Source organism: Nasonia vitripennis, chromosome 3 (assembly GCF_009193385.2).
Source record: "Nasonia vitripennis strain AsymCx chromosome 3, Nvit_psr_1.1, whole genome shotgun sequence".
Taxonomy (NCBI): Eukaryota; Metazoa; Arthropoda; class Insecta; order Hymenoptera; family Pteromalidae; genus Nasonia; species Nasonia vitripennis.
This window is the reverse complement of record NC_045759.1, coordinates 7,902,085-7,916,381: the sequence shown is the minus strand read 5'-3', so window position 1 is coordinate 7,916,381 and position 14,297 is coordinate 7,902,085. Positions and strand designations below refer to the sequence as shown.

Below are 14,297 nucleotides of genomic sequence, written 5' to 3'. Positions count from 1 at the left end.
GTCGGCTATGCAGCTGCTGTTTCCTCGTGTTTTACTCGACGTATACATACGCGACACTTTTGAGTCACCCGAACGATGGCAGTGAATCAGTCTCTTTATGGGAATCGCGAATCATCGTCATTATCATCGGGGCGACGAGCGACCTCTTTTTCATTCTCCCTTGTAGCTGCACCTAATCCAGTAAGCTCCCTGTAGTTTTCAAGCGCGAAAGAAAAAGGAAGGTGCGCGCAGCTTTGTCGAGTAGAAAACGAGAGTGAGTGCTGAGCTGGAGGGAAGAAGCAGCAGCCGTACGCGTAGGGGAGAGAAAGAAAAAAAGAGCCGACGCATAGTTACACGCTACGCGAGCTTGTTTGCTTTATCAAGCTTATTCACGCCTCCGATGCGCTGTGCAGCTCTGTTTTCGAAAATTTTAACCAGAGCTTCTTCTCTTTTTTTGTTGCAGGTCAGGTGAGTGATTCCCGTAACTCTGCGTTCTGTCATTCACGTGAGTATCGAAGCGTCGAAAGCTCGTGTTTTGAGAATAGAGATAGGGGAAACGACTTGTATTCCCTGTTTCGGGGGTTGTGTATCGGGAGAGAGAAAAAATCCAATTAGCTTGAAATTCAATTTGAATTAATGAAGCGCGCGCGCGCGCGAGAGAGAGAGGGAAACTGAGACGACGACGGAGAGCCGCTGCGCTGCAAAGGGGGAAAAGCCCAGAGGGAGAGAGAGAGAGAGAGAGAGAGAGGAGAAGCTGAGAGAAGAGGGAGAGAGAGAGAGAGAGAGAGAGTCGTTGCGACGCCGGGCGTCGCGCCTTAAATGGCTCGACGCCGCACGCGCCCATAGCAGCTGCCAGAGCAGTTCCTCTCCTCCTGCTTCGGCCCCTGGCTCTCAAAGCTCGCGGGCTTTGCACTCTTTTCCCCGGGTTCTAACCGGTATTTTGAATTTTCTCTCTCTCATGCGATGACGAACGATGAACGAAAACCAATTACGTAATCCACGTGTAGTCGTCATGCAAGCGCGTAATATTGCAAATCAGAGTATTTACTCGGTATTGATGCCTCACCTTCCACAAGTATAAGACGCTGATGGTATATCAGGGGAGATTAATTTTTCTTCCCACATGTCCGCGATATACCGGCTGGGTATCTGCTGTAAGGTTTCGCAGAAACTGATAATGACTACGAACGAGAAAAGGTGTGTGTGTGTGTGTGTGTGTGTAGTAATATGCATCGTCTGACGATGATATATTACCGACTCTTTATCGCTCGGATACTCGAAAGCTTTACACTCCACCTATGGTCGAGATAAAGCTCTTCACGTGGAAACTTTTCAACGTTATTTTGCGTACCATCAACGATTTTCAGTATAAACGCAGATTGCAATCACACGCCGTTTTGCTTTAGTCGTTGCGCGCAACGAGCAGCATCTCTCGATAAACCAAACGTTCGTACGCGAAGATCGAAGAAAAACGCTCAAGGCCGTCGTTTTGCTCAAAGTGGAGCGAAATTCTACCAAGCACTCTCTCGAGGGGGGGGGGGGGGCGTCACTCCAAAAACCGCGTGCGCCTCTGCAGCAGCAGCACATCAGAGAGAGGCGAATACATACCGGCGCTTGAAACGCGATACGCCGCGAGGTTATACTCTCCTCCGTTTTCTGCATCACCGCCGGCACTGGAGCTGAGCAGATTGTGAAACGCCAGTGTGTGTGTGTGTGTGCCGCTGTCGGAAAGAGAGTGGAAAAATTGAGCGAGTTAAGCGCGCCCCGAGAGATTGGACGATGGTCCGGATCGATGACGCGGTTGAGAAAAAGGCAGTGTTGTTGTTGTTGTTGTTGTTGTTGTCGTTCGGGCGTATATATGGTGAGCGGCTGCGACGGTGGATTAATTATCGTAGAATCGCAGGCGGTTCGTTATTTCGATGGAATAGCATCGAAAGGATTGAAGGTCTAATGAAATTGAACAGATTTTGTCGGCTGACACACGATACTCCTAGTGTCTTCTTCCTGTCGAATGAAAACGATTGATAAAAATTTTTGTTATACTATCGCTGTATCGTCTGCCTCGAAAGCCTCATGAGTAATTGCAATGAAATGTTGCCTGATAAACGTGTACACACATCGCTGTCTTATAAACAAAACCCCTCTGCGCCCTCACTTCTTCGTGTGTATGAATCGCGAGGCGAAAAAAAAACTCAGTCTATAAATTCGAAGGCTTATCGCGATCGAGAGATAATGATTTTATAAGCGCGATACGATTTTATCTCCTTCCGTAACTCCAGATATTTGAATATACCACGCACTGATATATGTTTCGAATAAATATCTTGACATTGTGTGTATTTTGTAATATTTTATTGGCTTTATTAGGTATAACAGGGTCGACGACGGTGCGGCGCAAAACAGCGATACAAATTGAATAAAACAGACGACGATGTGGACTCGGTATTGCCATTTTTAGGCGGATCATTTATTTACGAAACACCCGTTGGATCTTCAAAAGCCAGGGTTTCTGTTCTAGCAAATAGAATCGGAGTTATAAGAGTCCAGAGGAGAATCCTTCGTTCGAATGAAATATTAAGCGCTCTATATCGATATCGCGAGATGCAGCGTGAAGCACACAGACAGGTAGTCGGACTGTTAGCCTAGTTCTATTATTTCCTTAACTCTGGATTAAGTTCGAATAACTGGGTGACATTTGACGTGCGCTTGCAACTGGAAATTCAACTAATCGTCGAGCGCGCGGAGGCTTTATTTTACACCAGCGATGTAATATCGCGGGCTATAACCAATCGCTCAAAATCCAATCGTTCCCAGGCAGTCAAAGTTGTATTAGCGTAGATCTCCGTTCCGCGAATATCCAGTCGATAGTAGTTTCCAAGAGGCGTCGCATCTTCTTCTAGTTCTTGCCTCGATGGTTGAAAAAAGCATCGGCTGCGCGAATTACAAAGAAATCCGTGCGGTCGACAAAGAAAATTGAATTCAGAGCGAGTATCGGGTTGCCGAAGAAAGAAGCTCCGAGAGAGCCAGCCGAAGGAGTGGGCGAGTAAGAGAAAGAGAGAGAGAGAGAGAGAGAGAGAGCCGCAACCCCACACGTGGTCCGAGTGCGAGACATGTGTTTTCCAGCCTCCTACAGAGATTGTTAGCCGCGTCTCCCTCACGCGAGCGCTGGCTCTTGTCTTTTTCGCTGCCGGAGAGCTCGAGTTATAAGGCTCGAGCTGCTGATTTGTACGTACTTGTTAAAAATTGGAGGATTTCGCTGGCGGTTGATTAAACATGTACTTTATAAGAAAAAAACATCTAGTTTTATCTTCAATTATTTTTCGTTTACATTATTGTGAAATGTCTAAATGGAACAGCTCGTTAATAAATCTACTAAACAAAATTAACGACTGAACGAGACGAAGACGTATAAACAGAAAAAAGGTCAGCATCGGGCAATACCAGGCCAATCCAAAATCCATCAAGCCGACCAATGACCCACTGACCACATAATCAAGCCTCCCCCGAAGATAACGGCCCGCACGTACGGCAGGGCGTCCACACACGCGCGTAGCTATGCCTATATGCTCCGAGGGCGCGCTTTCCCACTAGCCGGAATGTGGGACCTTAGCGAGAATGCGAAGCTTCTGATGCTTCTCCGCATCGCCGGCGCGGTTATCGAGTGCACCGACGCCGCATCTTCGGCACATACGTCCTGCACATGCCGCTGCTGTCCTCTTCTCTTGCATTACGGCTTATACTCGATGCCGCCTTTTGGAGGAGACGCTGTGGGAAAATCCACTGGTTCGTATTATACGTTTTTTTTTTTTCTCAAAAGAGACGGCGTTGTGGATCTTGAAGTTTTCGTTATTCCTTCAGCTCTCTGGAATATGAAGTTAGGAATGATGAGATTGGCTCTACGCGCTGTGGCGATTAATAATTCCATCACTTACATCGAGTCCCGATAATTCAGTTCAGCTAGGCGAGTATAATCTCCGCTTGGTAGATGAATAATACTCCGGTTTCCTGCAGGTAGCTTTTGAATTTTTCAAATTTTAATCATCATTCATCGGAGCTTCTCACGTCGGAACTATACCAGCGGGTCAGACCCATAAAAAGTATGAATTTACAAATCAATTGTTCCAAGAAGAATCCAATGAAACAAAGAGAGCGTATAAGCTTCCGATGATCCTAATGGACCAGCATCATCATCATCATCATCGAAAAGCCATCTGGCCATTCTCCAGAATCATCAGACTCGAGCGATAATCAAATCAAGCCCACTTATTTCTTTCTTCCATGCCTGCATGAAGCGACGGCACACGCGCATACCGATAAGCCTTTGAAGAGCCAGTCGCCCGCACTCTGATGCTTCCTTTGCAGAAGCATATGTGTGTGGGATAGCTTGCACTGTATAGTCAAGATTTTCAGCCCAACGTCATTGCGCCGTATACCGAGGACGTTTGATATTCGTATTTTGAAAATTAACTCAACATTTTAGAAGGAAAACGTCCGTAAAGCAGATGGCTGTATAGTTTGTAGTTCGAGGCGTGATTAACGGCGTTCCCTCGCGTGGATCACACCTTCTAGGGGGTCAGCACACGTTTCCACGATTCAAACTCAATTCTCAGCGGGGGCTTTGCTCGCTTGCGTAGAAGATCGTTCTTCGTTTTACTCGCGTAACAGTCGGGACCCTTCAAATCGATCGCTTCGCTCGTATCCACCATTCCTTCGCACTGCTGCACAAAAAACGATAGCCTTCGAAATTAAAAGAAGAAAAAAAAAACACGTTAAAAACATGAGCGTATGCAGTCAACAACACCAAGCTCGCCAAGCATCTTCGCCCTCTCCTCTCTCTCTCTCTCTCTCTCTCTCTCTCTTCTCCGAAAAGCCAGAGAGTCGAGAGATCCGTGCACTCCTGCATCCGCTAATTGATGGGCCTCGCTTGCATTCGGGAGGGTGAAAGGAGGACAAGGCGGCAGTCCTCTCTCTCTCTCTCTCACTCGCTCTCGCACGTGCTCCGGTTTCGCTCTCGCTTCTTCTTCTTCTTCGTCGTCTTCTTCTCCGACTGAGTCGCCGGCGTCGTCGTCTTGGTCTTAGCCGAAAGTTAATTTTAGCGCGAACCGCGCCTAGGACAAAGACTCTTGGGGCAGAGCAATGGAGAGGGGGAAAAGGCACGCGTTGACCCTACGCCAAGCGCGTTTGCCAATTTTTCCCGTCTTTTTGCTTCGACTGTACGCGAGAAGGGGGGTATGTAAAAAGCCGAGGAGTGAGGGAATCAGAGAGAGGTAGAGAGGAGCTTTGAGAGCGGAGAGTTTTAAACGAAGCTTGCAGAGCTTTCGCGGATGAGCGAGGCGGGAATGTCAGGTTCAAGGAATTTCGTCTGAAAGAATATCAAGGGGTTATAACGATGATGCTGTTTTTTTTTTTTTTTTTTTTTTTTTTAAAGCATTCACAGCTTGCGGCCTTCTCTATATTCAATACGGAAGTAAGCTTCCAGCGCTGCAAGAAGCCGATCGCGAATTTGTTTATAAATAGCTCGCTATACCTGCAGAAAAAGTCATTACATAAACCCACGTCATTTCCCCAGGAACATCCAACGAGCTTCGAGCAACAGTTTCCCTATACAACTTGGCATCCAGCGCTTCTTCCAAGTATATTATATCCGCCGCGAGCCATCGAAGTCACCGAGCGGAAGCTGCTGCATCACACCTATGCATCTTCCCCCCGTGACTATAATCCCGAACAATCCGATATTCCAGGAAAAATAAGGAAAACCCTCGTCCCCGCCCTCGTGTAAAGCTCGAGCCGCATCGCCTCCTAGGAATGCACGTCCCCCCTCCCCCCCTTCCCTCCACACTTGCCAACGGCACGCGCCCAGATATCCGTGTGTGCACACGCGCCGCAGCTTGAAAAAAAAAAGAAGAAGCTTTAAAGGGGGGCTGGCGAGAGATGGTTAGAGAGAGAGAGAGAGAGAAAGAGAGATTTACTTCTTCTTCTTCTTCTTCTTGACTCACGTCTTGCGCTATTTTTAGATTGTTTTTTACGAGCGAGGGACGTGTACGCACACGTCTCTCTCGCCTACTACTCCGCGGCTTTTCTGCGCTTTTCCGGCTGTTGAGGAAGAGGATACGAGACGGGGAAATTTTCATGTCTCTCTTGAGAGGGGCATGTATAGCGTATAGGAAGAAGATGACATTATTGTGTCGTGCGCGGACGCCTGAGTGATTCCTTTTAATGATTGTGTGTATAGGGGGGTGGGGGGGGGGGAGGACGATGAGTTTTTAATGCCCTTCCTGCCGGCTGCTCGGAATCATTTTTCCTCCGAGAATTGGTGTCGTCCCTTCTTTTAATTCATATACGTGTCTTCGGAGAGGATGTATACTTAACGCAAAGCGTCTTGCGGCGATTTTTTGCGACGCGTGATTCACTCAGCTAGTGACTAAACGTCGAGCTATGGTATGTCACTTTAATCCCAGAAACCTACGATATACATATTATAAAATCCAAATCATCGTTATTACCCGCTCCTTCTCCCTCTCTCTCTCTCTCTCTCTCTCTCTCTCTCACTCAGAGCGTCAAGAGGAAGGAATAATCGGAAATACGAGTGCGTACGGCTGCAAAGCTAAGGAGAGAGAGAGAGAGAGAGAGAGAGAGAGAAAATCGCCGGCTGCTCCCGACGTCAGCTGCCGGCGACAGATTTATCGAGTGGCACGTGCCGATCCGCGCTTGCTTTTGAGAGCGCAGCTCTCTCTCTCTCTGCAGCAGCCGAGCCGCACAGCGGAAAGAAAACGAGTGTAATACCGGCCCCGCGCACGTGCAAAGGCTGATGGGGAACGCTTGTTTCACGACGAGCCGCTACGTGAACAAGTTTTCGGTTCTATGGACTGTCTTACACGCTGTGGAGTATACGATGTTTTGTTATCCTTGGAGCGCGAAATTCAAAATTATTATTTTCAAAACTTCCACTCCAAAACACACATGATACCGCGTTCAGCTCTGTATGCAGGGGTTCAATACCCTGTAACCACATATCAATTACCCACCCCACGAGGCACACATAAACTAGCATCGGAGAGGGAATATCCGTGAAAAGCGCTTCCCCTATTATGCAAGTCTGCGGGATCGTTCACCTTTGCAGCAGCAGCAGCAGCACCTGGGCAGATTCTAAATAATTCCGCGAGACCGATCGCTCGCTCGCGCTACTCTCTCTCTCTCTCTCTCTCTCTCTCTCGGCGCCGCTATTTCCGAGCCGCGGTGGCGTGTATCTAAGCGAATTAGTCGCAGCAGTCGTCGTTCGTTATAATACGTATAATTGGATCGTTCGAATTTCCCGCGATCGCGAGCCAGAGAGGGAGAAATGCAATCACGTCGCTTGCACTGTCATTCTTCATCTTCCACTTTACCTGGCCTGATGCTACTGCTGCAGTGCGGTATAACGCGTTTATATGCGCCGCTCTGTAGAGATAACGTTTGCTCACTCGCGATGGGTTGCTGCTGCTGTCGAGTAGAGGACGTTTTTTGACAGACGCGGCGGGATTTGATTAGGGAATGCGAGTGAAGTTTCTTCTCTTTCGTTTTTTTTTTTCGGTTCGACTCTCTTATCAATGAAAATCCGAGACGCGGCTCTGGCGTGTTTATCACCGATCGTGCGTCGATACATATTCGTATTAAAAAAAAAGTCTCTCTCGCGATTTTTCCTTTATATTCTTCAATTATGCAACACACCACGCGCGTTCGATGATCTTAAATTTTCAGAGAAACCGGTCGCCAATGACGTCATTCCGCCGAAAAGTGTCACGGCTCTGTCGTCATAGTATTTATAAGCTCGGATTGCCGAGAGTGCAGGTCGCCGGCGAGAAAAAATTTTCAAGATCAACGAAAACATATAGCCGGTGCTTTCTCTATGCGGCCAATTAAAGCCTCTCGATCCTGTTGAATTGCGAAATCTGCGTGTAGCGGTTATTTGTTCTTTCCCTACTCGTTTGCATTAATATGTATATAAAAAATGGCCGATGTGGATTCGACATTCATGTAAATTAGCGATGAGAGCGACTCGTTTTTTTTTTTTTACTCTTCTCTCTTCCCATGTCCTAAGGACGCTGCTGCAGTATGCGCGACTTGAAAGCCGAAATTTTTCAACGAAACTCAATCATCGATCTCTCATTACGAGTTACGCACCCAACGACGCTGTACTGCATCATCTCTATCTTTCGCTCACACCTTCCATCTCGTTCGGCTACTGCATTTCGTAACCACATGGAATTGGCATCCGCCTTGAAAATCAGCGGCCTTCGGGTCCGCGTGTCCAAGGCGACGCCGTCAATTATACGCGTATATCTCTCGCTCGCGAGCTGAGGTGATGATCATCCTTCGAAATCATCGAGCCGCCCGAGCATCGCCGATTTTTTCTCTACGCTCGTCAAAGTCGACGCAGCTTGCGTAATTTTTCCTCTAAACTCGCCTATGTCTCTCTTCGGGAAAAATCGGCGCGGCGGCAGCTGCGGAACGAAAAATCCCGCAGACGAGAAGACGAAGAAGAAGAAAAAAAAAAACGAGAGCACGCGAGCGAGCGAGTGTGGGGAGGGCGCGAGAAGATGAAAACCGAGCCGACCTCCGATCCGTTGGGACGCGTGCCAGAGATCGGCAGGAGCCGCCCATTGGGCGTCGGGACGCTCGAGGCTTCGGCCAATCCCGAGCTCGCTTCCGAAATAGATCACTCGCGCGCGCGGCCAGGCCTTATAGGCGTCGCGAGACGCGTGGCCCCCTGTGTGTATGTGTGCAGAACTGCTCTACCTCGTTTTATTATTATTATTATTATTGTTACTTTTTTGTTCAATTACGAAGCTTGCACTGTGAAAAAATACACGGCGAAGGCTCGATTCGTAATCGTGGAAGGATGACGCTTATCGGTCGAAAAATCGGATATACCCCGGGACTCGCGAGTTGAGCGTGAAAATTTTACGAGCTTGCGCGCGCTGAACTGGCAGCCGCGCTGCTCCCGAAATAGAGCTTAATCACCGTCATTTTTTTACAATCCCCTCGATCGTCTCTCTCTCTCTCTCTTTCTCTCTCCTTTCTTCGTCTCGGTCGTCTTGGTCTTGGTCGTCGGCGTTCTCTCCCTCTATCCCCACCAGCGTGTCAGGTTCGCAGGGGATGCCGGCCAGCAGCAGCACGGCAGTAGCCTCGCCGCGCTGCCGCGATGGTATTTTGGTTTTGGCTCGCGAGCCGCAGTTCTGGGAGTGGAGGTCTAAAAACAGCAGAGGTAAGTCTGTGCTCTTTCTCTCTTCTCGCGCCCGCGCGAATAACCAGCTGCCCCGTCGTTCTATACTTGCCTGTGCCTGTGTATACCCACACACGCATACACGCACACACAGACGTATAGGCAAAACATATCGACACATCTGCGCCGTATGCAGAGAGATTATATTCGCGGCGACACACCTTGCCCCCGTGCGCGTAACCCTTTTTTCCTTCTGTTCCCCCCGCGTCGTGTGTCACGCGCGTACACTCGTGTGGCTCCGTTAATTTCTAACGTCGAAGCACTACTTCACTGTATATATCACACACTGGAGGAGACGACTCTGCGCACAAATCGGCGAAGCACATATCGCGCGCACAGACACTGCACTGTCACTTTGCCGCGATCGGGTTCTTGAGAGAGAGAGAGAGTGTATTATCGTGAGCAGCGGCAGCAGAGGAGGACCAAGACGAACCGAGCACCAGCAGCAGCCGCGGCGTTATAGAGACCCCGGGGCCAATATATAGAGAGCCCAGGGTGAGCCGCCGCGCCTCTCGCCGTTCCCGATTTATTTCTTCGCGAGGGAATTATTTTTGGTATCTTTTCACGCGGTTTGTTAATACTCTCTCGGCTGCCGCTCGCTGCGCTAAAATTGAGTGAAGCCGCGCAGACGCTGCCGCTTTGACTATCGAGAGAGAGAGAGAGAGAGAGAGAGAGAGAGAGAGAGAGAGAGAAAGATGCTAGTTTTAGCATCGTCATCGGCATCCGCTGCTTCTGGTATAGTGTGTACCGAAGAGAGAGAGAGACGCTTTTGATGCGATCGGTTTCGTGAGCTTTTAGTCGCGCCGAAGCTTTCACCCAGGCCGCGTTGCGGAGTATCCGGAGTATCCAAAAATCATTAGGTCATGCGCCGCGAGTCGTTGGCAGAGATTCTAGCTCCAACTGGTTCCTTGCCATACGCAGCTCAAGCACAAGAGCGTCGCTCGCGCGGTTAGTTTTCTCAGACGTGCGACATGTATCTCTCCCCCAGAAGCTCGTGACTGCATCGTACACATCGCGGCCGAGAGTCTATATACTCTAACGCTTACACGCGCGTGTACAAAACGCTTGACACTTGGATTTGATCAGCTGCGCGCTCCCGGAGACGTTAAGTGATCCTTTCGTTATTATCGTTATCGCCATTCCATATACACACGAGACAAAGTCTGTGTGTACACGTACTGGCGCACATTGTCAAAATTGATTGCGACGTTTCGACGACTAATTGAATCCGATGACGCAGGTGTGGCGCAGCCGTACACACGTGCCAATTGCACACTCTCGTCGCCGGAGAAGCGATGTGTTATACGACACGATTTTATGTTTTTACTCGAGATACCGTCTCAATTAGCGCGAGTGAGTAGGTATCGACTACGCGGCTGCAACGATAAATTTTTCTCGTATCGCAAACTTCTCTCGCGGCACATTAGCATCGAACCCCAATGACTCTTCGGATTATCTCCTGCTCGTTTCTTCTTCCTCCGCGTCTAACAAACTTCGCGTACTTCTATCCCCTGCAGCCGCGTATACACTCGTACACAAGTGCTGCTTTCAAGCTTCGCGCTAATTAGCCGCGCTTAACTCGTTACACGCCGACACTCTCGCATTTTTATATCCAGTTCACATATCTGGGAGAGAATACGACGACACTCTGCCGAAGGGCATAGAGCTCTTTTTCCAGTTTTTTTTTTCTTGGTCGAGGGTTTCGGCACTTTTTTCTTCTTGTATACCACGATTTGAAGCTGCATTATAAGGCCGCTCGATGAATCACTGAGCGAAAAACACTAGATATCAATTAGAAGCGTTACATTATCTCTCGGAAATCTTTCCGCGAACGATCGACATGAGAGTAGAAAGTCTCGTTACCGCGGATTTTACATAATTAAACTGCGCGAGGGTTTTAAAAATAATTCAATCTTTACCGAAGCTCGAATATCGCCGATGTATAGGATTTGGGAGATGCATTAATTCTTAATTCGATGTAAAGGGTCGCATCAACTATTCAAACGATGGAATGATCGATTCGCGCCTATTTTTGCGCGGAATCGGAGAAAAGGACGGATAAATGATGGATTTTTCGTCTTTATTCTAGCTCTCGCACTGGGTCACGAAACTTTTCGGCGGATCGGATCGATGCGAGGAATTACGAAACGAATCTCCGGCGTCTTGAAGAAACAGCGTGAATCTTAAGTGTCGGTGCAGTAACGCGAATTACTAACACACCGGCTCGAGTCATTTGTCGTAATCGTCCCTTTCCTCTCGAGCATCCGTTTTCGCGTATAACGTTAACGATGCGCGGTACGTAATGCGTTACGGTCCTTGTATTGTTTAGTTTCTTCGAGAAAAATGCAGGCGCTGACAAAAAAAAACATCTATTTTGTCCTTCTAACCTCAAGAAAACACTTCGAGCGTTATTAATTACAAAGCTTACGCGTACACGCACTGACTTCATCGTTCGTAAATCTTATACGATTTAATATACGGTTTATCACGAGCATCATTCTTAGAACTTTACGGTACGCCAACTTCGCGATACGGCGGATTTCGAGCAGCCGAAAAAAAACGTCCGGTTCGAAAGCGCGCAATCACGAGAGAGAGAGAGAGAAACAATGCGGCGAAGCTTGTATAACAATCGTATATGTATGTGTGCTTTGTGGCACATACCTGCGAGCTCAGACCGTCGCGAAGTCTGCCGCACGTTTTACAATTTTAATCGATCGCAGAGAGATACGCACGGCGTGAGTCATTCTCTTATACATTTTATTTTGGAGCGACCATAAAATAAGAAGAGGATAAAGAGAAGAATGAAGATTGACTTTGCGAATTGCATAATACTGTGTATAGATTCTCACGCGAATTTCTCTCGTACGCGCTGTATAACGAACTGAATATTGAATGGGTGTGCCTCAGTATTAATGTTCTCGGCAATTAGTAAACAAAGTACATCGTAACGGCATGACATTCGGTCGTTTATCTTCGATTGAAGCTTTAAAAAAAATTAATCCAACCAAACCTGTCACCGTTCTCTGACTCCCTGGCAACCGGCCTCGGTTTCCCGTCTGCAAGCTCGCGTATTTTTCCGCGTAAAACATTCATCGCCTCTTCCACAATAACGCACAACAGCTCGCATTCGATTTTCCCAACAAACTTTGCTGCTAATTCGCCGCATCGAAGCATACGTGGGCGCGGAATGTCCCCTCTCTCTCTCTCTCTCTCTCTCTACACCTAAGAGAGAAATCTCGCGTACGTTGGCAGACTCGTTCCAGCGGTATCAGCCTTTAGGGGAAAAAAATCGAATCCGCAACTGGAAATACAAGTATATATAATACGCGGAAAGTATCGGCGATTTTCAAGGAAGGCCCGAAAGCTCTCTCGCTACCGCGCTGACGTCATACAGACGCGTACAGAACTCGCGCTGTAGCCTCTGGCACTTTTCTTTTTGAAAGCCTGCCAACAACGCAGAAACGCATATCGTCAGCGCTGCTGCTCGTTTTTTGGCGCGGGCGCAAGCTTTTCCACAACGCATATTTTCGCGCGAGCGTTGCTTGTCGCCCGCTTGAGCAAAACAAACAGCCAGAGCCGAGCCGGCGGGAAACTAATGCTAATATTCGCCGACGTCGTTGTACGTAGAGAGAGAGAGAGAGAGAGATGGTTGGGCACGATGGTGCCTGCTGTTGCTTGACGTTAGGTGCTCTTTCTCTCGCGAGGGGCTATTTTTGGCCAGTGGAAAGATTTCTATCGCGACGAGGTTACTCTCTGCGCGCGATGCTGTGTGGAGAGCGAGCGAGCTTGCGGCTGAGGAGCGATTGAGCGATGATTTTTTTTTTGAAAAGCTCTCTTGGACAGTTATACGTAAAACGTTCATATTGGTTTTATAAAAGAGCTTTTCAAATTTTGCGCATATTCGACGAGCTTTCGATCGTCGGAAATTCAATTAGCCAATTTCGAGAGAGAAAAAAAACCCTCAAGTTCAACGAACCCCATCCATACACCGCATACGTGATGTCCCAGTACCGCAGCGCTCTTCCGGGTGATGCAGATTATCGTCGTCGCGGCTGTTTCATCTCCTTACGATTTATCTCGAGGCGCGTGTGTTCTTTCCCTCCTCGGCTTTTTTCACTCCCCGACGGAGGGGGGGGGGAGAGGGTCGCGCGCCGCTGTCGCCTCGTATACATATAGGGTGAGCGGATATCCGGTGCAACAACAGCAGCCGTAGCGCTGCTGCGGTAAAGTGCACAGAGGGAGGAGACGCACGAGGGGACGGCGTCGCTCTAAGATAACAAATATACAGAGGATAGTCGCGGCTGCAGCGTGTGATGCCCTCGTTTTTTGGGAGGAGATAATTTTTTTTAGTTGGAGATGAAGCGGCGCCGGTGGAAAAAAGCTATCGGGGCTTTGGAAAATTGTTGGGTTCGAGGGGTTTTGTACTGGGAATTGTTGTACGAGGATTTGGGGCGGGGCGAAAAAATTGAATTATTTGAATATAGAGTTGAGGGAGTTTTGAGGTCCGTAATGCAACTCATACAAAAAACATACTGAAAAAAAAAATCAAAACGACGCATCCTCTCCTCGCGACTACACGGCCAGACTCCGCTCAGCTGGCGTCTGGAAAACCAGGCCGACCCTTCCTCCCGACATAACGTAAAACGCGCTCACGAATCATGTACACACAGAACAGCTCGACTTCCCGTGCGCGCAAGCTCCTCTCCCTCCCTCTCTCTCTCTCTCACTCCACGTACACGCGTGCGTGTGGCTCGGAAACGAAAATACCAGGTGGCGGCCAAACTTCGCCTACGTCGAGCCCCCTTCCTCCTCTTCCTTCCTCTCTCTCTCTCTCTCTCCGGAGCTTTGGAGCCGACCGCTAATTCATTAAAAAACTCGTCCTAAGCGCGAGCTTCCTTCCTATTCTTTTTTTCCTCGTCGAATAATCTTCAGATTTTTTTCTCCTTCTCCGACGACTGCACTTCTTCGTTGCTCGCAGCGAGACGAAAATAATCCGAAATTGGAATCGGATCGTCGTCGTCGTACGTGATGAAATGTTCACCTCGTGTTCGCTTTC

The 14,297-nt window shown here is 48.5% G+C and overlaps 1 protein-coding gene and 1 long non-coding RNA gene across 12 annotated transcripts in view; one reads left to right on the top strand and one right to left on the bottom strand.

Moving 5' to 3' along the window:
• Positions 1–14,297, top strand: part of LOC100122265 (myocyte-specific enhancer factor 2) — a 54,024-nt gene that overhangs the window by 16,015 nt on the left and 23,712 nt on the right. For 2 of the 11 annotated variants that reach the window (XM_032598584.1, XM_031926870.1), the window contains exon 1: positions 9,138–9,223. The exons of 8 other annotated variants lie outside the window; for them this stretch is intronic. The gene's annotated coding sequence lies outside the window, so the exon portion shown is untranslated. Of the gene's footprint in view, positions 1–9,137; positions 9,224–14,297 lie in introns of those variants that run through there. One more of the 11 variants, XM_032598589.1, reaches the window with a different exon arrangement.
• LOC116416822 lies at positions 3,764–9,056 on the bottom strand. Its single transcript, XR_004227157.1, has 2 exons — positions 3,912–9,056; positions 3,764–3,841 (listed from the first exon to the last, which is right to left on the bottom strand). It is a non-coding gene; the product is annotated as an uncharacterized LOC116416822 (long non-coding RNA).